General features: G+C 41.7%; 1 protein-coding gene and 1 pseudogene across 8 annotated transcripts in view; both read right to left on the reverse strand.

Annotated features, from left to right (window-relative positions):
• CD1D (CD1d molecule) overlaps window positions 1-26,909 on the reverse strand; it is a 111,983-nt gene that overhangs the window by 69,986 nt on the left and 15,088 nt on the right. The gene's annotated exons all lie outside the window — the stretch shown is intronic.
• LOC145507936 (ferritin heavy chain pseudogene) lies at window positions 15,529-16,214 on the reverse strand (annotated as a pseudogene).

Here is a 26,909-nt window from a genome sequence, read left to right on the forward strand (position 1 = left end):
TACAATTGCATCTTGTCCAGAAGAGGTCATTCAAAATGGGAAGGGTCTGAAATTATCATAATGAAAAACGATCTAGGGGACTGTGGATCTCTAGCCAATGTTTAAAGATCTGTCATAAGAAAATGAAAATTCACTCAGTTCTCAGTTGCTTTGGGGGTGGCATTAGGTCCAGTATGTGAAAGTTAGCAGAAGACAAAATTTAGATCAATGCAAGAATGAGCAAAGTTCATAGCTGTTAAAATTATCCAATAAGGATAGTCTGATTTTGAATTTACTTTTGCCATTAATTTACAGTCTAGATTTTATTTTTGCTGGAGGACTGAAAACTGTACATTAATATATTAAGAATAGTCTGGGGTTTTTTTGTTTTTTTTTTTTAATGAACTCTGCCAATAAAGATGTTCATACTGGACCTTGCTGGCCATCTGCCAAATACACTGAATATGTTGAAGATATTTTGAGCATTTTGTTTTTCAGTCTCTCAGTCTTGTCCAACTCTTTGTGACCCCATGGGCTGCAGCACACCAGGCTTCCCTGTCCTTCACCGTCTCCGAGAGCTTGCTCAAACTCATGTCCATTAAGTCAGTGATGCCATCCAATCTCACCTTCTGTCATCCCTTTCTCCTCCTGCTTTCAGTCTTTCCCAGCATCAGGGTCATTTCCAATGAGTCAGCATCAGGTGGCCAAAGTATTAGAACTTCAGCTTCAGCATTTGTCCTTCCCATGAATATTCAGGGTTCCTTTAGAATTGACTGGTTTGATCTCCTTGCTGTCCAAGGGACTCTCAAGAGTCTTCTCCAACACCACAGTTCAAAAGCATCAATTCTTTGGCACTCAGCCTTCTTTATGGTCCAACTCTCACATCCATTGGGCTTCCCTTGTGGCTCAGCTGGTAAAGAATGTTCCTGCAATGAGGAAGACCTGGGTTCAATCTCTGGGTTGGGAAGATCCCCTGGAGAAGAGAAAGTCTACCCACCCCAGTATTCTGGCCTGGAGAATTCCCTGGACTGTGTAGTCCACGGGGTCACAAAGAGTCAGACACGACTGAGCAACTTTCACTCACATCCATACATGACTATTGGAAAAACCATAGCTTTGACTAGGCGGACCTTAGTCTGCAAAGTAACGTCTCTTCTTTTTAATATGCTATCTAGGTTGGTCATAGCTTTTCTTCCAAGGAGCAAGCCTCTTTTAATTTCATGCTGCAGTCACCATCTGCAGTGATTTTGGAGTCCCCAAAATAAAGTCTGTTGCTGCTTCCATTGTTTCCCCATCTATTTGCCAGGAAGTGATGGGACTGGATGCTATAATCTTCGTTTTTTGAATGTTGAGTTTTAAGCCAACTTTTTCACTCTCCTCTTTCACCTTCATCAAGAGGCTCTTTAGTTCCTCTTCTATTTCTGCCATAAGGATAGTGTCATCTGCATATCTGAGGTTATTGGTATTTCTCCTGGCAATATTGATTCCAGCTTGTGTTTCATCCAGCCCAGCATTTCACATGATGTACTCTGAATAGAAGTTAAATAAGTAGAGTGACAATATACAGACAGCCTTGAAGTATTCCTTTCCCAATCTGTAATTAGCCCGTTGTTCCATGCCCTTTTCTATCTGTTGCTTCTTGACCTGCATACAGGTTTCTCAGGAGGCAGGTGAGGTGGTCTGGTATTCCTATCTCTTTAAGAATTCTCCACAGTTTGTTTTGATCCACACAGTCAAAGGACTTAGCATAGTCACTGAAGAAAAGAAGTGTTCCTCCATCCATGGGATTCTCCAGGTAAGGATACTGAAGTGGGTAGTCATTTCCCTCTCCAGGAGAGCTTCCTGACCTAGGGATTGAACCTGGGTCTCCAGCATTGCAGACAGCTTCTTTACTGTCTGAGCCACCGGGGAACACTTTTGTGAGCATGGGGTCTTATAATTATAAGGTCTTTTGATTTTGTGACAAAATTCTAATCCTGTGACCTCAATTTTCATTGTCTGTGATTCAATTAGCCTGGATATCTAAGCCTATAGCTTAGACATATTAAGAAGTCATTAACCCCCAGTAAAATTGAACAAGGCTCATAGAATACCAAAAGATATCTTAAAACATGCTATTGACCAGAGAGCTATTAATATGCATTTTGTTCCCAAACATTATTGACTGGAGACATACAAATACGTTTTTAGAGAGTGATGCAATTAACATCACCGTGAGAAGTTGTTAGAGCTTAAAATTGAGAGTTCACTAAGAAATTTATGGTTGTCATTATCACTCACATTTTGTTCCATTAGGCTTTTGTTTCAACCTTGTGCATATTATAAAGACAAAATTTTTCAAAATGATGCATCGTGAAATTTTGAGTGAAGAAGAATTTTTCAGTGAATATTATGCAGGTACTTTCTTTGATCATTCGAGAGACATATATACTAGTGTCTCAGAAGGCGATAGTTCTTCAAAATATAGTTCTGATTCAGACTACACGAATATTAGACCAACAAAAAGACACACAAAAAAAACCTTAGTGATAAATTCTGATACAGAAAGTGAAAATGAAACGGTGCTGAAAATGCTCCTTGCTTGCTTCTATAGAATAGTAGATTGAAGAAAACATTTCACAAAAATTAGATGACTTTACAGGTATGTCAGGTGAAACTATTGAATGTAATAACCTGCAAAGTGTGTTAGGGAAGGTGACATGTCAACCAAGGTTCTAAAAAGCAATGAGTGAAATGAATTTAGGGAAGTGAAACAACAGAATTAATTTTTGGCTGGACAACATAAATATCCATAAATTGCAGACATTAGTTTCTGTAACAATCTACTGGTCAATAATGAGTTAATGGCTGCTTTCTCACAGTTCTCGACTTTGACTTCAAAGGAGGACATACTCTTTTCTAAGGGGTCCTCCGTGACTCACAATTCACAAAGCAGATGCCTTTGAAAAGTAAGCGTGATGTAACAGACACATAGCTACAACTGACATGTGTTATTTCTTTTAACATATGTTACCAATATCACTTGAATTTTTCATTATTCTCATTTCCTTCTCCCCCACCCCATCTCTCTCCCTCCCCCATCTTTCCCCCTCTTCTCTCTTTCTGACTGCTATACATCTTCACCCACACACAGCAGAATCATCTCCTTCCTCCTTCCTTTCCTACTTCCTTCTCCCTTCCTCTTTTCTATCCATCATTTCATCCCTTCCTTGCACTTCAGCTCCTGAGACGGTTATTCTCCCACATTCCAAATGTAAATGTGTCTGTAATATTCTAGAGATTCAAAGCACTATCCAGGAGCATTTTTAAAAAGAAAAGCTTTTTGTGTTTTTCCCATGACTGGCCGTAACCCCTGTGGTCAGTTTCTGTTTTATTCACAGTGTAGGCTTTAGGGAAGGTGACATGTCAACCAAGGTTCAAACTAATGAGTGAAACTAATTTAGGGAAGTGAAGTAGCCTCTTCCTAATGCTTTAACTGCAATATTTCTTCAGCAGTTTCTACACACCATCACTACAGTAAGCTTTTTACCTTTATTTTTTTTTCTCTTTTGAATCTCACAACAGCCTAATAAATTAGTTACTCTTTTTAATCCCCTTGTACAGTGAAAAGTGCAGAGTAACTTGTTAAAAGTTGTACAGTTTGAGATGGCAGAGATGGGATTTGAGCCCAGAGCCAGGTTCTTAACTACTCAAGAATTCAGTCTTGACCAGAGGTGAGGGAAGTGGTGAAGGGTTTTACTCCTTTGTCTTATCCATTGCTTTGCTTGAAGTGGTTTGGTATATTCAGAGTAAGGCCACATACCCCTGCATTCAATAATGTGCTTTTCAGCCCATTTTGTGTAATGACACTAAGAGAAATTAGGCAGCAAAATCTGATTAGCTTTCCCTATATCACCTTTGGGCTTCCCTGGTAGCTCAACTCATAAAGAATTCACCTGCAATGCAGGAAATCTTGGTTCAATCCTTGGGTTTGGAAGATTCCCTGGAGGAGGGCATGGTAACTCACTCCAGTATTCTTGCCTGGAGAATCCCCATTGACAGAGGAGCCTGGCAGGCTACAGTCCAGGGGGGTCGCAGAGTCGGACAGCACTGAGCCACTAAGCACAGAACATACCACTTTTAAAAACAGAAACACGGAGAACTAAGAAAGTCTAGGAAGAGGAGTTAAAATCCAACTTCTCCATTTTATGGGAAAGTCATTTAACATCTCTGAGTCTCAGGTTCCTCGTTTATGAAGTGAGTATCTTATGTGAGTTTATGTTGGAGATTGGATAAAGTGTTTACATTTCTAGCACATAGTAGATACTTGCTATCTTTTAGTTGAATCTTAATCCAGTTTCTTCTAGTAACATACTCCCTTCCTCAATATGGGCGGACCCATTCCAGGTAATTCCAAATCATCCACCAACTCTAATGCTTAATTCAGAAATGCCTCTCATCACCACCTCTTACCCCCTCAATCTCAGTTAACTGACAGTTGCTTTTCCTGTAGACCCTTGTGTGTGTGCCCTTTTTATAGCTCTCATCACACAAGCACTGTCTATCTAGCAGGCTCCCAAACTAGTCTTGCGAATTCCTAGAGGAGAGGTATCTTTTTCTTTATCTCAATATTCCCAGTGACAACTGCCAGGTCAGGCACATCACAAGCGTTCAATAAATGTTTTTTAATTAAAGTCTTCTCTTTCAAAAACGCCAGCTGTGAACCTAACACACTTTTCTTTTTGTGTTATAATACTTTATTCTTTTAGAGTGGTTTTAGGTTTAAAGCAAAACTGAGAGAAAGGTACAGCGATTTCCCATAACCTACTACCCCCGACATATGCATAGCCATTATCAACATCCCCCATAAGAGTGATACATTTCTTACAACTGATGAAACTACATTGACACATCATTATCGCTCAAAGTCCATAGTTTACCTTAGGAATTACTCCTGTTGTTACACATTCTATGGATTTGTACAAAGGTATAAAGACATGAATATATCATTATATTATCATACAGAGTATTTTCACTCTTCTAAAATTCTTCTGTGCTCTGCCTATTCCTCCCTCCCCCCACTTCCAACCTCTAGTAATCACTGATCTTTTTACTGTCTGCTTAATTTTGCCTTTTCTAGAATGTCACATCGTTGGAATCACACAGCATGTAACCTTTTCAAATTGGCTTCCTTCACTTAGTAATGTGCATTTAAGCCAAGTCTTTGCATGTCTTGATAACCCATTTCTTTTTAGCTCTATATAATATTCCACCATCTGGATGTACCACAGTTTACATAGCCATTCACCTACTGAAGGACATCTTTATTGTTTTAAAGCTTTGGCAATTACAAATAAAGCTGCCCTAATGATCCGTGTGCAGGGTTTTGTGTGGGCATATGTTTCTAGCTCCTTTGGGTAAATTCCAAGAAGCACAGCTGCTGGATCATAGGGTAAGAGTATGTCTAATTTTTAAAGGAACTGCCAAACTGTCCTCCAAAGTGGCTATGCCATTTTGCATTCCCACCAGCAATGAACGAGGATATCTACTGTTCCATATACTTGCCAGCACCTGGTGCTATCAGTGTTCCAGATTTTGGCCATTCTACTAGGTATGTAGACATATTTTGTTTTCAGTGGTAATATGAAAGGAGTTGGTTGGATGAGTCAATTGCTTTCACATGCTTCTCATCCAGCCTGCAAGAATTCAGAAGGCAAATATTTGTTTGCTCTTCCCAGATTTCCTCTAAAACAGTGTTTTGCAAGTAGAATGAAAAGTTCATTAAAACCTGTGAAATTAATTGAGTCACTACAAGTATTTATGTTTTAATGAAATAGACTAGACTGGGATATATATATATACACATATATAACAAAATATCAGAGTGAATCAAAAATAGCAAAAGTAAATCTTGTCTTACGAAATAATTGTATGTACTAAGACAAGATGGAGAAGTTTTTTTTTTAGTGAGAATCCCAGGCAAAAGTTTGAAAGTCATCTGCAGAAAAGCCTAGGTGTTAAGAAAAGGGACCATAATGGAGTAATGGGGCTTTCCTGGTGGGTCAGTGGTAAAGAATCCGCTTGCCAATGCAGGTGGTGTGGGTTTGATTCCTGGGCTGGGAAGATCCTCTGGAGAAGGAAATGGCCACCCACACTAGTATTCTTGCCTGAGAAATCCCATGGACAGATCTTATTATATATAAACTACAATTGTTAGTATTTGGGGGGCAGTTTCTACATGCCAGGATTATATTAAGTTCTTTACATGCACTTTTCATATGGATCCTTACAACAGTCCTATAAATTAAGCATTGTCCCTGTTGCCTCATTGTCCCATCGCTACCAGTTTGCCACATACCTATATTTTGTTATAAAAGAATAAAATAAAAAAGCATAGAAGGCATGACTGTAAGATCTTTGTAAGATTCCAGATTCTTTGTAACTTTCCTATAGGTCCTTGTAGTGAATAGGAATAAACCCATGGAAATAAAAAACTAGAAGGCTCACTGTTCTTGTCTTTTGGAGTAGAAAGAAAAGGAGAAATTGCATTAATCTTACCCATTTGGGTAGCCAGACTTCCTGGGAAAAATGGTCATGGGATATACTAGCATATATGGTAGTTATATATATATAATAGTAACCAGAGACAACTCCTCAGCACAAGAAAAGTAGGCTGGATGGCTGCACCATGGGGCTATTAAAGGAAGGAATACATCAGCCTGTCCCCCATCCTGAGAAAAAACCCTGAGGATTCTAGAAAGTCTCTTGTGATTCTCTATTCATATACTAGCTCTTTTCTATTTAAAGTAACACTGCCTCCTTCGGTGTCCTTTTTCTTTCTCAAGATACTTTAAAAATACCCCAGGCTTACTCTGCTCAATGTTGTGGCAACCTGGAAGGTAGCGGAGTTTGGAGGGGAATGGATACATGTACATGTATGGCTGAGCCCCTTCCCTGTTCACCTGAAACTATCACAACATTGTTAATCAGCTCTATCCCAATACTGGAGTAAGAAATGACACCCCACTCCAGTATCCTTGCCTAGAAAATTCCATGGGCAGAGGAGCTTGTGGGCTACAGTCCATGGGGCTGCAGAGTCAGACACAACTGAGCAGACATACCCTAAAACAAAATAAAAACCTTTTTAAAAAAAAATATCTGAAGCTTGGCTGGGATTCTTCTTGGTCTTAAACTTTAACCACTTGGGTCTCAATTCTTCTTAGTACCCCTCTTCAGAGACTGAAAAGTTATAATCTTACATGCAGATCCTGCTTCCCTTCTCTCCCTGGCTCTGCCATCCCCTGATCTGTCTAAGCAGGGTTTGCCCAAGAATAGAACTATGTTTATTATTTGGCTTTCAAGTTGTGGTATTCCTAATGATTCCTGGCACTGTTTCAGCTGCAGCAGCACAAAATCAAGCATTTTCAGAAAGTCAGCTATAATGAATCTGAAATCTATTCATTTCCCATTTATGTGGCTGGTCATTTTGAATATGATAACCAGTGAACCTCTGCATTCCTCCAACTCTAAAATTTTATGATTGTATAGGTTATGGCTATAATCTTGTCTTTGTATAATTAGCTTTGGGAGAATTTTTTTTAATGTAGAGTTTTCTGTTCTTCAAATTTTGTTAGTAGAATTTCAAATATCATTTTTGACATGTCTAGTATTAGCAATAGTTTACACTATTTTTTCCTAATTTTACCACTTTCATATTTCTCCTCTTAAAGGCTTATTTAACACTTTGTAACATACAAATTTTTGCAAGGTTTTTCTTCTGTTTCGAACTCCTTACTTCACTTGTGATGAACAGCTGACATGACACCAATGCCTTCCGTGCCATGACTTCCCCAAGGCATCTTTTGCTAGCTCCATCAGAGGAGAAGGATTATATTCTGAAAATCTTGTGTTCTTCTGTCTATGGCCATACCACCCTGAACGTGCCTGATCTTGTCTGAAAATCTTGTGTTCTTCTGACCACTGGGAGAACCCAAAATCTACTTTTCTCCATTCAAAAAAGTGCGCATTTACCCCCACTCTATATTTGGTGTCTCTAAACAGCTCCCTTACTATGATATAACTAGCCATCAATATTTTGGATTCAATCTTTTAGCAGCCTTTGATAGACAATTTTTATTTAACTTATTTAACCTGATTATCACATGATGAGTACATCACGTGAAATGCTGGGCTGGATGAAGCACAAGCTGGAATCAAGATTGCCAGGAGAAATATCAATAACCTCAGATATGCAGATGACACCACAGATATGGCAGAAAGCAAAGAAGAACTAAAGAGCCTCTTTATGAAAGTGAAAGAGGAGAGTGTGGCTTAAAACTCAACAATCAAAAAACTAAGATCATGGCATCCAGTCCCATCACTTCATGGCAAGTAGATGGGGAAACAATGGAAACAGTAACAGACTTTACTTTGGGGGGCTCCAAAATCACTGCAGATAGTGACACAGCCATGAAATGAAAAGACGCTTACTCCTTGGAAGAAAAGTTATGACCAACCTAGACAGAATATTAAAAAGCAGAGACGTTACTTTGCCAACAAAGGTCCATCTAGTCAAGACTATGGTTTTTCCAGTAGTCATGTATGGATGTGAGAGTTGGACTATAAAGAAAGTTGAGCTCCAAAGGATTGATGCTTTTGAACTGTGGTGTTGGAAAAGACTCTTGAGAGTCCCTTGGACAGCAAGGAGATCAAACCAGTCAATCCTAAAGGAAATCAGTTCTGAATATTCATTGGAAGGACTGATGCTGAAGCTGAAACTCCAATACTTTGGCCACCTTATACAAAGAATTGACTCATTGGAAAAGACCCTGATGCTGGGGAAGATTGAAGGCAGGAGGAGAAGGGGATGACAGAGGATAAGATGGTTGGATGGCATCACTAACTCAATGGACATGAGTCTGAGCAAGCTCCAGGAGTTGGTGATGGACAGGGAAGCCTGGTGTGTGCTACAGTACTTGGGGTCACAAAGAGTCGGACACGACTGAGCGACTGAACCGAACTGATAGACAATTCTGTTTAAGCCTTTTATAAAACAAAAATCTATATAAAATAAGTTATCTGGACATGGAGAATTGGGTAAATTTTGTTCAATAAATATTTAATGATCACTGAGTAGACCCTTAGTTCCATTTCCCACCAAAACAAGGCTCTTAAGTGAAGTTCTTCTCCACCCCTAGATACCGACTCCCCTCCACCTTGACATCCTAACTCACCCTCAGAACTCTCATTTTAACTCCCTCTTGTTCCTCACCATTTTTTTTAACTCTCCACCATAGAATCCCAACAACAGACAAGCCCTCATCTAATCTAGATAGCCTTGCCTACTCTTGACGCTATAATTGTTGTCACTAAACACATCTCTCCTCATTAGAAATTAAGCTCCATGAAGGTGTTTTTTTTTATCAGTTTTTTTTTTTCTCACTGCTCTAAATCCCAGCATTCAAAACAGCATCTGGAATTTTGATTTGAAAAATTAGATGGACTTCCCTGGTGGTCCAGTGGTTATAACTCTGGGCTTCCACTGTAGGGGGCATGGGTTCAAACCTTAGTTAGGGAACTAGCATCCCGCATGCCACATGGCGTGGCCAAACAAGAAAATTAATTGAATGGAATTACCAGTTGGTATTTAAAAACAAGTGCACCTCGTTGACCAAAAGTTATATCCCCAGAAAATTTAGTAAAAAATGACTTAAAGAATATCGAATGTTAGTTTCACACTGTCTCATGTTGCTATTATGAATTTCATATTGATTTTGAGTTGCAAGGTTTCATTTTCTCTTTAGGTTATGCTGCTTTACAGTTTCTCTCTCAAGTTTCTAATGGTCTGGAAGCAAACATTCATATTTAGAGAAAAAAAATGTATAAAAGAACTTAATGGTTCATTCACTATAGGAAAAGTGGAGAATTATCACCTAATATAATTGTTTGGTAACTACCTGATATTTTAAGCTTCTAATGTCTGGGTAAACTTATGAGAAGTTAAAATGATCATAACAAACGAAGTCAACACTCCCGTTCAAAGCACAGATTAGCAAAATAGATATATGGGCAAAATATGTATAAATAATCATCTTTTTGCTTTTTTCAAAGCTACATATAAATATTAAAAACCAGATTTGCATTACACATGTAAATCGTAAAAATGGAGACACATATTCCATATTAAAAAGAGCATTAAGCCTGTGTTTTAAAATTTCTGGTTACCAACCAAAAAGCTGCAGTAGATTCAGAAGAAACAGTCTATAAGAAGCTATGACAAGGTAAAAAAAATTATTGTCTAATTCAGGCCATGAGCCAAAGGAGGACATTAGCAATGTGTCTGTTGTCTGGCTGTTTAGCTCTATTGTGCTACAAATTGTGAGGAGCTGAGGCAATCATGACGCTTAAGAGAACCTAGAAGACCACACTGGAAACTCTTGTTTTATTAGTACAAGTTCATGTGCCCAATGTACAGTGAGTCCAAAAAAACTTAAACTTTGGAGTTTAGAGAAGAGAAAGGTTTATTTCAGGACCACGCAAGGAGATTGGTGGCTCATCCACTAAAAAGCCACAAGTTCCCCTAAGTGTTTTGGTAAAGCATATTTAAAACCCAGGTGAGGGAGGGAGGTTGCAGGGTATGTGATCACCTCATACACAATTCTCTGACTGGCTGAAGGTGAGGTAACAGGATGGTATCACAGGGGCTAACTTTATCAGCCCTTAGGCTCTAGAGGCCTGGGCCTGTGTGCTCATGGTCATCCAGTAGTTAACATCTTCCATTTGTTGGGGTATGGGAGTCACACCTGTAAAACAATTCAAGAAATGTGCATCAAATAAAGTTACCTAGGTACTTCAGTGGAGAAGGCAATGGCACCCCACTCCAGTACTCTTGCCTGGAGAATCCCATGGACGGAGGAGCCTGGTAGGCTGCAGTCCATGGGGTCGCAAAGAGTCGGACACGACTGAGCAACTTCACTTTCACTTTTCACTTTCATGCATTGGAGAAGGAAATGGCAACCCACTCCAATGTTCTTGCCTGGAGAATCCCAGGGACAGGGGAGCCTGGTGGGCTGCCATCTATGGGGTCATACAGAGTCAGACACGACTGAAGCGACTTAGCAGCAGCAGCAGCAGGTACTTCAGAGAAGAGCTAAAGCAGAGGCTGTAGGGGAGGGCATGTCCTGGGAAGGCCCCACAGGGTCCTGCTCGGTTACAGTCTCAACACCAAGTCTAACTTGCTCCAGCTGTGTCAACTTGGGCAAGGCTCTTCACTTCCTTGAATCCCAATTTCCTCATCTAAAAAGTGGGGACAATTAATGTCTCCTCACAGAGTTGTGATGTTTCTTTGGTTTGACCATAATGGTGCATGTATTTGGTTCATTATCATCAGCTGGACAAAAACACCTAACATGCCCACAGCCAAGTTCCTGCTTCTTGCCGCTCCCCAGACCCATCCTATGCCAGTTTTCTCATCTTAATCAATGTCACTTTGGTTCTTATAAAAAAAAAAACTTTGGAATCACCATTTGACATCTTTCTTTTTTCCAGCCCATCAGGAAATCCATCAATTTAACCTTTAAATATATATCCAACATCCTACCACTTCTCACCACCACCACTACAAATACTCTGGTCCATATCACATTTCTTTTTTACACGGGGACTGTTGCAATAGTCTCTTCACTGGTTTCTCTCTGCCTCAATCTTGCAACGTATACTTCTTAATTTAGCCAGAAAGAATTTCTGAATTCTTTCAAACTGACCCCACCCCGTTTTTTTGGTAAACTAACCGACATCAGCAGACAATTTGCAACTATCCTTCTCAATGGCCTAAGAAAGTATTTTCTCTCTTCAGTACTTTTTTCAGTGTTTCTGCCAGGTTGCCTTCTCCCTGAAAGATGGCAGAAAAAAAAAAAAAGTGTTCTCTGATACACAATGAGATCTGAGACTCAAATGAAAACTGTCTCTGTTTTTACATACAGGTCTCTCCAGTACTCACTGAGGGTGTGATGTAGTGAAACATGTTCTCAAACTCAGTACATTTATAGGCTTTTTCACAAATGAGAACTCTAGTGCTAGATGAAATGAAAGCTCTGAAGGACGCACTGCCACGCTGGGTGCACATACACACACACACATATATATGGGATTTCTCCTCGAGTACATTCTCTAAGGACAGCATGCCAACTGAAGCTCTTCTCAAACTCACCACATGCTAAGTCGCTTCAGTTGTGACCCCACGGACTGTAGCTTGTCAGGCTCCTCTGTCCATGGGATTCTCCAGGCAAGAATACTGGAGTGAGTTGCCATGCCCTCCTCCAGGGGATCTTTCTGACCCAGGGATCAAATTCACATCTCTTACATCTCCTGCTTTGGCGGGAGGGCTCTTTACCACTAGAGCCCAAAGTGAAGTGAGTGAAAGTCGCTCAGTCGTGCCCAACTCTTTGCGACCCCATGGACTGTAGCCCACCAGGCTCCTCTGTCCATGGAATTCTCCAGGCCAGAATACTAGAGTAGCTTGTCAGGCTCTCCTCCAGGGAATCTTCTCAACCCAGGGATTGAACCCAGGTCTCCCTAATTGCAGTTGGATTCTTTACCATCTGAGCCACCAGGGAAGCCCTGCGAAGCCCAAACGCACTGCATATTCACACCTATTCCCCTGAGAATGTTTCTTCAGGACAAAAATAAATTAGCGGAAATTACTGACACATTTTTGTTGGTGAGAAGACTTCTTTATTGTTCACTATCTTCCTATTGCTTAATTTTTTCCAGTTTGGATGCTGTGCATCATTTATTGACTTTTCTCGTACTGTTTCAGTACACTTGAATACCCTGGAAATATTCTACAACTATAAGCCTGAGAAAAAAAAAATAAAAAATAACATGCCTCAAATATTGGTTATTAGGAGAATGCAGCATTTCTCTTCTGAAGAATTCAGAACAAAGGAAGAAAATCAAAATGATGTCTGGTCAACTTTCTTTATATATATATATATATATATATATATATATATATATAAACAAATGACAGATATTTTCTTACTATTCTGGAGTCTAGAAGTCAAACAAGATCAAGGTGCTGGCAGGATGGGTTTCTAGAGAGACCTCTCATCCTGGCTTGGAGATGGCTGCATTCCTGCTGTGTCATTGAGTAGCCTTTTCTCTGTGTGTGTGCCTCTCTGGTGTCACTTCCTCTTCCAAAGAGAACATCAGTCATATTGGATTAAGACCCAACATTTACAATCTCACTTAACCAAAATTACCTCTTTAAAAGCCCTATCTGAAAACAAAGTCCCATTGGGTGAAGGGACTTCAACATATGAATTGGATCAGGGCAGGGGGCGGGGTGGAGGGGTACAAAAAAATTCAGTTCCTGTGCTTTGGAGGAGGTAAAATAAATACAGAGGAATTTAGGCCTCATTTCAAGTCTCACTGTATTTCTGGAGAATACTGCTAAAAAGATGTGAGGGGCCTGCTATTTAATCCCTGAATGTAGGCGTGGTGGTGGGTTTAGGGGAGCACTGTTTTGGGGAAAAAGAGAACTCACCAAGATATAGGGAAAGTGAAAATCGCTCAGTCGTGTCTGACACTTTGTGACTCCATGGACTATACAGCCCATGGAATTCTCCAGGCCAGAATACTGGAGTGGGTAACTGTTCCCTTCTCCAGGGGATCTTCCCAACCCAGGCATCAAACCAGGGACTCCTGAATTACAGGCAGATTCATTACCAGCTGAGTCACCAGGAAAGCCCAAGCATACTGGAGTGGGTAGCCTATCCTTTCTCCCATGGATCTTCCCGACCCAGGAATTGAACTGGGATCTCCTGCATTGCAGGAGGATTCTTTGCCAGCTGAGTTACCAGGGAATCCCCTGAGAGTAAATCAGGGTCTGCTTTAGAAATAACATGAAATATTGCTAGGATTTTTATTTACTTTCTTAGGACAGCTCTAGGGAACTCTATATGATATACATGAGAATCTTAATTATTGAATCCTATAGGTTATACAAGGTTTACAAGGAAGACAAGTCTTTATAACATGGAAATACCCACTAAAAACTAACCAGTTGAAACACTAATGAACACTCAAGGCTCACTTTCTACTTAATTATTGTTGTTCAGTCGTCATGTCCGACTCTTTGCAACCCCATGGACTACAACACTCTGGGCTTCCCTGTCTTTCACTATCTCTGGGAGTTTGCTCCTGGAGCTGGCTCATACAGGCTCTCAGAAATGATGTACATGTGCCTTTCCAACTCCACATTAAGTGACATCACATTTGGTCACTTGGAATAGACCATAGTGGATAATCTATACTAGGCAATTGGGAAACACTATAAACCAGATCTCTTTGTTTTTCTGAGAACTGGTTGTTCAAGATTTACCAGCAAATCATTGAATTGATTCATGGCCTTTGAATCAATATCATTGCTGAATCATTTGTTGCCTATTGTTCAAAATAAAAATTCAATGTAAATAAAAGGCAGCATGAAACTCAATTTCCTGCAAAGGATGTTAGATTTTATGACATTGTTGAAAGTGGTGCTGTGCTAATATCCATGGCATACACATTTGTTGTTGTTTAGTCACTAAGTTGTGTCTGACTCCTCTGCAACGTTGTGGACTGGAGCCTGCCAGACTCCTCCATCCATGGGATTTCCTAGGCAAGAATACTAGAGTGGGTTGCCATTTCCTTCTCCATGGTCAACTTTCAATTATCCATTATCACTGTCTACTTTTAACTGTTAACCTTCAGCTCTCATTAACCATTTCTTTTTAAGAGAAGCACAATAAAGCACACATCATGCTTTGAAGGACATAGTAAGCAGATTCTAGAAGTTCTACAACAACAAGTTTTTTAAAAGCTTGGCTGAAGTGAGGCTTTAATATGAAATATTATTAACTCATTCTCTAAAGCAGATCTACCAGAGCATCTATCAAATGACACATTTTAGACTTCTGAGGGTTTCCCTGGTGGCTCAGAGGGTAAAGAATCCATCTGCAATGTAGGAGACCTTTCAGTCCCTGGGTTGGATTGAACCCCTGGAGTAGGGCATGTCAACCCACTCCAATATTCCTGCCTGGACAATTCCATGGACAGAGGAGCCTGGCAGGCTATAGTCATGGAGTCACAGAGTCAGACACCACTGAGTGATTAAGCACAGACTTCTGAAGGGCTTCCCAGGTGGTGCTAGTGGTAAAGAATCCACTTGCCAATGAAGGAGACATAAGAGACGTAGGTTCAATCCCTGGGTCGGGAAGATCCTCTGGAGAGGGTACAGCAACCCACTCCAGTACTCTTGCCTGGACAGAGGAGCCTGGCAGCCTACAGTCCATAGGATCACAAAGAGTCGGACATGACTAAAGCGACTTGGCACATAGACTTCTCAAACCTTTTTCTCACATTTTTTTTTTTCCTTTTGGGGTGTGAGGGAAGGGTGGCATACCAAATTACCTTATTTGAAGGAATGGTACTAAGGAAAGAACTTAAGTAGGTATAACCCAAACACAGATGCACTGCCTTGATGACCAGGGAAGTCATCCCTGTGACCACGGGAAGTCAGCCTAAGGCTTAGCTCTCGTTATCATGGTTTCCCAGTGTGTGCTTGTCAAAGAGATACTCTGCCATGCCAGACTTGGGGGACCCCCATCTTGCACAGGTTGGTTGTATGGTCACCCAGTTCTTTGATGGATTTCACCTGCTCATTCAGGTAATGAGTCTCAATGAAGTCACACAAATGGGGGTCATTTCTGTCAGCTGCCAGTTTGTGCAGTTCCAGTAGTGACTGATTCACACTTTTTTCCAAATGTAGCACACATTCCATTGCATTCCGCCCATTCTCCCAGTCATCAAGGTCTAGTTTCTTAATATCCTAAGGGAAGATTCAGCCACTTCATTGGTTCTGCAGCTTCATTAGTTTCTCAGCATGTTCCCTCTCATCACAAGATTGGTGAAGAAAGTACTTGGCAAAGTTCTTCAAAGCCACATCATCACAGTCAAAATAGTATGACACAGACATAGCAGGCAAACAGCTCCAGATTGATGGGATAGTTGATGGCATCCTCTGAGTCCTGGCAGTAGTCCAGGCAGCATCTGCAAGAGGATGCAGTCATCCTGGTAGGTGGCTGAGAGGTGGAGGTGGGGGCCTGGGGTGGGTAGAGGGCTCTGGGTGGGTGGTGGCAAGGGCTAACTCTGAGCAGCTGGCCAAGGCAAGAGACAAGCTCCAGGTTCCATCCAAGCACTGTTGAAGCAGGAAGTTGTAGCGATTCTCCAAAAAGATTGCCTCTCTCATGGTTTTTTGAAACAAAAGTAAATGACTAAGTTAAAGTTGCCATGCTCAGTCATTCAGTCGTGTCTGACTCTTTGAGGCCACATGGATCGTAGCCCATCAGGCTCGTTTGTCCACGGAGTTTCCCAGGCAAGAATACTGGAGTGGGTTGCCATTTCCTTCTCTAAAAGTTTCCATCAGTTCAGCTCAGTTCAGTTCAGTGGCTCAGTCATATCAGACTCTTTGCAACCCCATGAACTGCAGCACGGCAGGCCTCCCAGTCCATCACCAATTCCCAGAGCTTACTCAAACTCATGCCCATCGAGTTGATGATGCCATCCAACCATCTCATCCTCTGTTGTCCGCTTCTCCTCCCACCTTCAATCTTTCCCAGCATCAGGATCTTTTCAAATGAGTCAGTTCTTCGCATCAGGTGGACAAAGTATTGGAGTTTCAGCTTCAGCATCAGTCCTTCCAATAAAGATTCAGGACTGATTTCCTTTAGAATGGACTGGTTGGATTTCCTTGCAGTCCAAGGGACTCTCGAGAGTCTTCTCCAACACCACAGTTCAAAAGCATCAATTCTTTGGTGCTCAAGTTTGCTTTATAGCCCAACTCTCACGTCCATACATGACTACTGGAAAAACCATAGCTTTGACTGTATGGACCTTTGTTGGCAAAGTAATGTCTCTGGTTTTTAATATGCTGTCTAGGTTGGTCATAACTTTTCTTCCAAGGAGTAAGCATCTTTTAATTTCATGGCTGCAGTCACCAACTGCAGTGATTTTGGAGCCCAAAAAAATATTCTGTCACTATTTCCATTGTTTCCCCATCTATTTGCCAGGAAGTGATGGGACCGGATACCATGATCTTAGTTTTCTGAATGCTGAGCTTTAAGCCAACTTTTTCACTCTTCTCTTTCACCTTCATCAAGAGGCGCTTTAGTTCTTCACTTTCTGCCATAAGGATGGTGTCATCTGCATATCTGAGATTATTGATATTTCTCCTGGCAATCTTGATTCCAGCTTGTGCTTCATCCAGTCCAGCATTTCTCATGATGTACTCTGCATATAAGTCAAGTAAGCAGGGTGACAATATGCAGCCTTGACGTACTCCTTTCCCAATTTGGATCCAGTCTGTTATTCCATGTCCAGTTGTCCATGTCTACTGCTTCTTGACCTGCATACAGATTTCTCAGGAGGCAGGCCAGGTTTCCATACTATGAATCAAAATAAAAACCACTTTAAAGTTTAAGAGGTTAATTTAATTAACCATACTCAAAGTTAATTTGTTTTGTGGGTTTTAAACTGGAAGTGCATAAAAAGCAAGTATAAGTAATTTGAAAGTTTAATCTTTTCCAGTGTTGTTTTGCTTAACAAATCTATTCTTCTTTCCTACTGTCACCATCTGACCTTAAGTAGATATACACTATCCACTTTTAACTCTTTAACAGAGCAAGATTGAGTGGGATACAGCCTACTCACACATTAATATTCTCCTTTGTCTCTCCTTCTCTCTCTCAGATACACACAGACACAATCATTCATCACTCACTCAGGTCAGGTCTACTGTCCTTATAGCCAAGAGTCAGCATCTCAAACCTGTAGAAACAAGAGATGGGCAGAGAATGTAAAGAAATCTACAGAGAGATAACCAAGTAGAGCACATTGAGCATGGGACCAGAGGCTGGGGATACAAAGGCAAGTACAATTAGATTTTACTGAAAAGGAAAGGGGTTCAATGAGTCATATGACTGGCCCAAAGACAGTTGGCCAACAAGAGGCAGAGCTGGAATTCAAACTAGACCTGATTGACTCCAAAGCCTGGACTCTTAAAAACCATGCAGACAGCCTTTCAAATGACTACCTTCAAAGGACCAACAATCTAGTAGGTAAAAGAGACCGATCAATACTGAAATGTGTTTTATTTTGAGGAAAGGAGTGGGGCAGAAGGAAACTCACCTATCCTTGATAGGAGAGGAGAAGTGCTAAAGCTTCTTGGAAGATGGCTGGTTCCGCTAAGTTGTGGAAGACCAGCAACTATAGTAAGTTAAGAATTAAGGGAAAGGGCATTCTGGGCAAAGAGAACAACATAGAGAAAAATCAAATAGGGAACTGCAAATTTCACATTTCTGAGTCATACATTCAGGAAGAGCACTGACGAAGATAAAGATATAGAGGTAAGGTACTTCCCCGGTGGTCCAGTGGTTAAGATTCTGTGCTCCCAATGCAGGGAGCCCAGCTTTGATCCCTGGTCAAGGAACTAGATCCCATGTGCCACAGCTAAAGATCCTGCATGCTACGACTAAGAACTGGTGCAACCAAATAAACAAACAAATATAAATAAATAATTTAAAAGAAAAAAATGATGCTGAGATAAAAAGGAGTCAGAGTAGGAGAGAGGAGAAGGGGATGCCTGGAATGCCAACTAAGGAGTTGCCAGTTGAAGGGTTTTAAGTGGGAGACATTATGAGATATGTGGTTGATGACAGGCACACTGGTGGAAACGAACTGGATGCCCTGAAAAAGAAGTAAGACTGGCAGCCAGGAGGTCAGATAGAATTAAAGCAATAGTTCCTTTTGTGTGGTCCCTGATTGCTCAAGTTCATCCTACACAAGGACACAGTGGGAAGTGGTCACAGAAATAACAGAGCAGCACAGAGGCCAGTTCAAAACTATGATAAAAGGGACAAATGCTTCTACATTCTAAATACAGCACAGCTGACCCTGGCTCTTCAGACTTAAGACTTTTTTGCTCAGCTACAATTTAATGAAAGATCCTTAGATTATTCTATAGTCTTTCTACACCTCAGATTGTTCAACGTTAAGGACTATATCTTATTTGTATCTGTATATCCCTCATTATTCACTGTACACACAGTGACTTACACATAAGTGCTCTGTTCATGCTTTTTAAAAAATCCTTTCATTTTACAAATGAGAACTTTCTATACAACATGTTCTAGGGACTAAGGAAACAGATTAGAACCATACTCTCATGGAGCTTATCTTCTAGTTTGAGAAACAGACAGTAAACAAATACATAATATTTTCAAGAAGTGATACTACTTCACATAGGGATAGAGTGATGAAGGCTCTAATTTTTCTTATAAAAGCTCTTGTTTAGATAAGGTGATCACAGAAGTTCTCTCTGATGAGATGAATATTTGAGTAAAGCCCATAACAAAGGTACCTGAAACAGAGTATTCCAGGCAGGAGAATACACAGGGTGTTTATGAAACAGCAAGAAAGCCAGGGCAGCTAGAGCAGAGGGACCATAAGGACGAGGGTAAGGCGATGAGATTAGAGAGGTGACTGGGGATCAAATCATGTAGGGACTTGGATATGCATTTCTTTAGGTATAATCAAAGCTGAAATTTCACTTCTTCATGGTGAGTCCTATTCTCAAGAAACACAAAGGAAGTAGAATTAGTTGTAGAAAATCTTAGAGGTAAATCTACTGCTCAAAGGCATGGCAAAGCATTCTTAAACTAAGTAAGCATGATTATTAGATTATTTATTACTTGGAAATCTATCCACCACAACCCTACACTAAGAATCTTATTCCCTCCAATAAGACAATTTAGAATAGACTGGGGGAGGGGGTAGATTTCTGAAATAAAGGTTCAAAAATATCTTTCAAAAAGGTAATATTCCTGTTCTAGCCAAGGTAATATTCCTGTTCTATCCTAGTCAGTCCACTAAGGTATGCTTTAAAAAAAAAAAAAAAAAGGCCAAGGCTTATCTTCTCCAGTCATGCAGGGTTCTACTTCTCATCACACATCAAGGGTCGTTCCTGACTACTGTTCCCATGAGATTAACCTTCCAAACCTCAGGTTCCTCCGATCACTCAACAGGCAGCATAAGAATTACATCAATTGTGATTTACATTCCATGATTCTGGCACAAGGGGTATAAAAGATCTGCAATTGATTCTACTACAAGCAGTGTGTATAAATGCTGAGATTGCCCTGGAATGAGATAACAATTAATAGATATTTCTCACACAAAGATGAAGGTCAGGCATTCCGTGTTACTAAATCCCCTATGAGCATGACATTCCCTGCAACACTTTCTGGTGTCAAAGTGGCAAAACAGCAAAATACAAAAGAAACAGCTTGGGTCAGAACACGGAAAGAAAGGGGTTTGAGAATGGAAAGAAGAGCATGGAACAGAAGGAGATGTGAAAAGAGAAAGTACTTTGGAATGAACTGATGGAGGGATGAGAATGAAAAGAGAAATACACAGGAAGGTAGGACACACACTGATATCATCCTGCACTGTTGTTTAGCTGTGTGTCTGTGCCCTCCTGGATTGGATCCCCCAGTATCTAGGTGGTTTCTGGTGGTGCATTCCCAGCGTGGAGCCCACAGAGCCCTGCTCACACTCAGCACTAAACTGTTTGTGGAAGTACGAGAATGAAAGGATTGCTCTCTCTTCCCTCTTTCACCATATATCTTCCTGACTTCTATAAAAACCTAGTTCTGCTATTTATTCTTTCGTTTCTATTCAGCTTTTTTTTTTTTTTCCCATTTCCCTCTCTGTCCTATAAGTCAACCCACGTGTGCGCCCTCTGTCGTATTACCAAAATGTGGCAGCCTGAGCCAAACTGATAGGACCAAAGGGGAACCGTCTATGACCAAGGCTGCCCACCGGACTTAGGCAGAGACTACACAGAAATGGAATCAGAAAAAAGGCAATTGCAATGATCATAAGAGAAACACAAAAGAAGTGAGCTGCAAGGCTGCTGAAGAGGAAGGCTCAGATCTTCTCGTGCCTACAAACATTTGCCGTGACAGCCTTTTATTGGAGCCGTTGACATGCCTCATGGGTTAAGGGCAGAGTGTTAAGAGAGGCTCTGTCTAGTCCAGAAACAAGAAAAGGTACTCACGGGAGAAAGAAGGACAGAGAAGAATTCCAGGGCTTGGATGTGCGGGAGATAGACGCGAGGAGGAACTCAAGACCAGCTTGTAATTGTAAGGGATAATCTGTAGGTGACTGGGGCTTATAAAAGTAGCCTGAAGTATGGGATGAAGTGAAAGGCCCTGAAGGCGAGACAGAGTGAGGCCTCACCCGAAAGAGAAATAGCAGAACGAAGACACACCCCCGCAGCTACTCCACACCTGATTCCCCCTTTCAAGGCGCTTCCCTGACCAGCTTGGACCCAATGGCTTCCAAGATTCCTCGCTGCAAGTTGGACTGCGGAGCCCTGAACTACAATACCCATAGTTCCCCACGCGCAGGCCGAGTGAACCGGTCTCTTCTGATTCCCACTAGCCAATGGGTTTCGCCATCTTCCTCTGCCCCTGGAACTACCACGGGAGAGGTCAGCGCTTCCGGTCCCGTGTTCTCTTTGGCGCTCGGGGAATCCAAAGATGTGGTGCTTACGGAGAAGCCGTAAGGCAGCGGTCCTAGGTGTAATGAAGGAATGGTCCATGGCATGGGTTCCGCTAACAGAACGTAGGCTGTTAAGGCTAACGAATAGCACCAAACCTCTGCTTTTAGGCCCCTTCCCCACCTCTTCCGGGGCGGACCTCGGACCTTCAACACATGCGCACTGTCCTTTCACCGCCCCTGTGGTGGGGCGAGCCTAGGACCTTTAGCACATGCGCACTTCTCCACATTCGCTGAGACTGGCCTCGGACTTACAACACTCACCTGGAAAAAGACCTGACAGGCCGTCTGGGGTCTCTGGTTGTTTCCGTTGCTATGCTCAGGACATTGTATTTTGGGTAATGCTGTCTTTTTTTTCTTTTAACTTTCTCTTGTTTAACATCGGGAAGCAGCAATGAAGTGTTATTGAAAAAAATCCCTAAAGCTATATTTGAAATATGCACTTTGTAACACACCAGATTTGGGGTATTGGGCAGGTCATTTATTCGCGCTGCTGGCAGGGCTGTATGGAAACTATTGGTGCCCACAGCCCTCTAGGTCCTCGTAGGACTGTAGTTTCCAGGCCACTGGAAACTTCTAAGGGCAGTGCGCCAGAAAACCAAATGACCGAGCTGAGCATTGGTGGAGCATCGTCGAATGCAGTGAAAAGAAAGGAACTGGAAATGGGACGACATTTGGGGGGCAAGCTGGAAGGAGAAATGGGGAAAGAAAAGTTTTGTTGGGTTTTCCCCTCTACCAGCAATTCCTGATAATTCTCTATTTAAATATCATCCCATCTGACTTTTCTCCATCTCTACTGTCATTGACAGATCAAGATCATCTCTTGCTTAAATTCTGTCTCCAGTCCCCACCCCACCCCCTGTTGAACTATGCTAAACTGCAAACATGATCATTAAAATGTGTCATGACTTCTCTTTGCCCCTAAAATTAAGTGCCAACACCTTAAGAAGACTCTTATTGTCTGGTCTCTTCCTTCTCCCCAGTCTTTTCTTACTCTATGTTCCAATCACCTTCAAATACTTCTTTTAACACAGGAAGCTGCTTCTTACCACCTGGCCTTTTTATGTGTGGAAACAACGTAATAAACATTCTGAACTCTGCTGAACACAGTCCTGGCTTGGTTTCAAGCAGTGCCTTCCACCATACTCTGTCAATTCTCCCTTTTCCTCTCTGAAAGATTCCGTAACTTTCTGTTTGTTTAGTTATTAGAAGTCCAGCCTAGTGTAATGAGTCCATTTTAGAGCTTCAGTCTCACATCAAGTTTACATAGCTTCCTTACCCTCAGCACCAGCCAGCCTTCAGCATGGGATGCCATTTGAGGAATTGGTACATCCTGTCCTTTAATAGAACTCTCTTTTGCTAATTGAAGTTACTTGTTGTGTTGGAACCTGGAGGAAGGATTGGGGAGGGTCTAGGAGGAAGGGCAAAATATCCTTTCCCTAAAGGGCAAGTCATGGTAATCATCTGTTTGTTGTTTGACTCTCAGGGTAAAGCTGACTGATGGAAGGTGGAGACCTTCCATTTAGAAGATGCCCAAATGCTAGTGCTTATGGGCACATGGATTAGTTTCCTGGGAGCTCTCCCCATTGCACAATCCCCTGACGGGAAATCTGCTCCAGTCTAACTGCTTCCCACAAGGCCTCAGGTCCTGCCTTTGGCTGTATAACTAAGCTCCTCTGCTACTAGTCTTCTTGGGAGGAGGACCAGCAAGATGGCTCAAGCTCTATTGACTCTTCACACTGTTTTTTTGACTTACAGGAAATTCATACATCCTGCTAAACCACACTGAACAAGTGACAGCTCTTTGCCAGTCAGCCCTCATTCCTTACTCCAGTGATCACAGAGAACAGATCAGCAAGCCCATCAGCAGATATCCAACCAGGGACTGAGATGCAGTCTCTCCTTGCCAAGCCACCAATTTCTAAGAGACCCCTCACTCGAGGGAGGTGAGGACAAAATGCACAGCACTTGATCCTCTGACTGGTGATAGACACGTGATTCCATCAATCCCTTTCCCCTTTCCACCTCCACATCATCTTCTATTTATTTCCTGAGGAGGTAGAGGATGGGGTACTGGGGATATAGCAGAACTCACTTGCCACCTCTTGATGGTACCTTTTACTTTTGTGGCAAAACTGACAATTCCAGGGTACCGAATGAGTCCTGCTTAACATCCTGAAACAAAAAAGCTGTCTCATTTGCCCAGAATACTTGCCATATACTTCAACACCTTCTCTTTTTTTCCCTTTATCTGTGATTAGCTCTTCTCATCTTTTACTATCAGTGTATCAATGTAACTATCAACTCTGCCAAGAAGAAATTCTAACACTGCCAAGCCTAAGGCAGCAGACTGATCTATCACCTCCAAAGGTCCTCTTGCTTCTCTCATCATGACACTTACCACGTTATGTTCTAAATGACTCTTGACCATACATCTTCCCCACGAGCCCAAGGACAACGACTGGGACCGTGTCAGTTTTGTTCATCTTCGTCTCATCGTCACTCACACACAGAAAGCACTAAATACATAAACGAAGGATTCCTAGGCTTTGGGGAAGAGTCTGTGTGGTTTGAAAGAGCCTAGGGTTGTGGGACTTTCCTGGTGGTCCAGTGGTTAAAAAAATGATGTGTGCTCAGTCGTGTCCTACCCTTTGGGACCCCATGGACTGTAGCCCGCCAGGCCTTCTGTCCAAGGAATTTTCCAGGCAAGAATACTGGAGTGGGTTGCCATTTCCTTCTCCATTACCCGTGGTTAAGAAGCCACCTTCCAATGTGAGGGGGTGCAGATTCAATCCCTGGTCAGGGAACTAGGATCCCACATGCCAGAGAGTAACTAAGCCCTCATTGAGCCCACACTTTCTGGAGCTCAAGCTACACAACAAGAGAAGCCACCACAATGAGAAGCCCACACACCACAATGAAGACCCAGTGCAGCCAAAATAATAAGTTTTAAAAATATAAAAGAGCCCGGGTCCTGCTATAATGCCTCTGTCCCTGCTGCTTCTACCTCCCTGAGAGCTGCTGTGCTCTACACCTACTTTGTATATCAAGTTGTGTTGCTGGAACATCTCTGAAACATCTAAAGTGCTGTATTAAAATCTGCACTTTTATAAATCAGTTTTATTCAATTGATCAGCTACATAAGCATCGGCAAAGTTTGTAAAAGAGGAAATTGTGAGGCAGTCAAGGGTGGGGTGTTACCCTACACTTTTGACTCCATTCCTTACATGCCCAGAATTCCCTTCTCAGTTGTTTAGAAGTTTGAATCTGCCCAGTAGGAGCTCCCTTCCCTCTATTTGTCTGTGGTGGAAGGAAACGATGGCTTCTCCTATGACTACACTATAGTCTCTGGATGCAACATTCCTTCATGCAAAATATTTTTAACTGATCTAGAAGAGCTGAGGGAGCTTTACAGTGTGTCCTACCAGGGCCCTTCAGGCTACTGGCAACAGGATGAAGGATAAACAGCCTTCCAAGATAAGCATATACCTATGCTCGGACCCTAGAGTTCTCAAGAGCCTGAGCCATTCCTTTCCTCTCCCTTTCCCTTCCTGTCCATGCCCCCGCAATGGAGCAGAAAGGAAAAGTTGTGCCACAGGCCTGTGGGAAATGCCCCTTGGCTTTCAGAACCCCGACATGAAATATGATCTCGTTTTTTAGGAAGTCAGTTCCAGACAAAAGATCCTCTTACTATCCTATGCCCTGAATTGTCTATTCTCTCTTTTAAAATGGGGGCAGCATTTTATCTGAAGCACCAAGTTCCTGGATTAACTAAAATATGAATTTATCCAGAATATCACATTCACCCATTTATCCAACAAATATATGTGGAGCAGTATTTATATGCTTGTTTCTGTGTATACTACAGTAAAGGCACAATTCCTGCTCTCAAGTTACAATCTAGTGAGTGGCAAACCAATTTCAGCCCTAAGAACTATGATAGAGTTTTGCATCTATGGCCTGGAGGTGGTGGAAGTCAGGGAAAGCTTCCCAAGAGAAATAACACTGGTTTAGCTTTAAAGTAGAAATTAACCAAGCAGGAAAAAGGAGGGAAGCGATGCAGGATCGCGGGCAGGATACACACCAAGTACAGAGGCCAAGAGATAACATAAGCAAACCCATGCTAAGCACTGTTGGACACCACCCTAAGAGTTCAACAAGTATTACCTCATTAGATTGTCACAACAACTCTTTGAGATAGATAGTAGGCCCACTTGATAGATGAAGGAGTTCAAGTATAAGCTATGGATAAGGCATGGAAAGGCAAAGTAAATATATTGAACAAGATCACAGTTCACTTAATAAGTGATGTAATCTCATGGATGACAGCCTGCCAGGTTCCTCTTGCCCTTTCCAGGTAAGAACACTAGAGTGGGTTGTCATTTCCTCCTCCAGGGGATCTTCCCGACCCCAGGATTGAGCCAACATCTCTTGCATCTCCGGCATTGGCAGGCAGATTCTTTACCATTGTGTCATCTGGGAAGCCACTAAGTGATGAAGCCAAGGCACAAATCAGAAAGTTTGAGTCCAGAACTGCTACCCTCCACCAGCTTCTTGCCTGGTACTTGGGGTTGATGAGTTGTCTTTCATAAAGGAGTATAAGATTCATGGCAAAGCATACTTGAAAAATAAACTAGGTAGATAGGCAAGGAAGGCACTTCTCAGGTGGCTCTAGTGGTAAAGAATCTGCCTGTGAATGCAGAAGATGCAGGAGACATAGGTTCAATCCCTGGATTGGGAAGATTCCCTGGAGAAGGAAATGGCAACCCACTCAAATATTCTTGCCTGGGAAATCCTATGGACAGAGGAGCCTGGTGGGCTACAGTCCATAAAGTTGAAAAGAGTTTGACATGACTGGGCACACACACACCCACACAGGCAGGGAAAGACAACATGAATGAAGAGTTTTATATACCACATTGGTGACATTTGGACTTTATCTTAAAGGTAACAGGGATCCAAATGATGGATTTCGAGGGGTAAAGTGGTCTGACTTATTTATATTTATTACTCTTAACATGAAGTAGGATAAATTATAAGGGAATAAGAGTACTAGAAGTGAGAAGAACATTGTAAATCAACTATGCTTCACTTTAAAAAAGAAGAAGCTCTTGCAGTGATGCAGGAAAGAATGAATAAGCACTAGGAAATAAAAGTTTGAACTAAGGTAGTAGCAATGACTATAAAGAGGAGGGAATGTGATTCTGAAGTGAAACTGACAGTATATTGATACTAAGTGCAGAAAGTCAGGGAGAAAGAGCATTCTCTCATGATTCCCAGATTTCTTATTT

Source organism: Giraffa tippelskirchi, chromosome 5 (assembly GCF_054371585.1).
Source record: "Giraffa tippelskirchi isolate mGirTip1 chromosome 5, T2T-mGirTip1v1.2.pri, whole genome shotgun sequence".
Taxonomy (NCBI): Eukaryota; Metazoa; Chordata; class Mammalia; order Artiodactyla; family Giraffidae; genus Giraffa; species Giraffa tippelskirchi.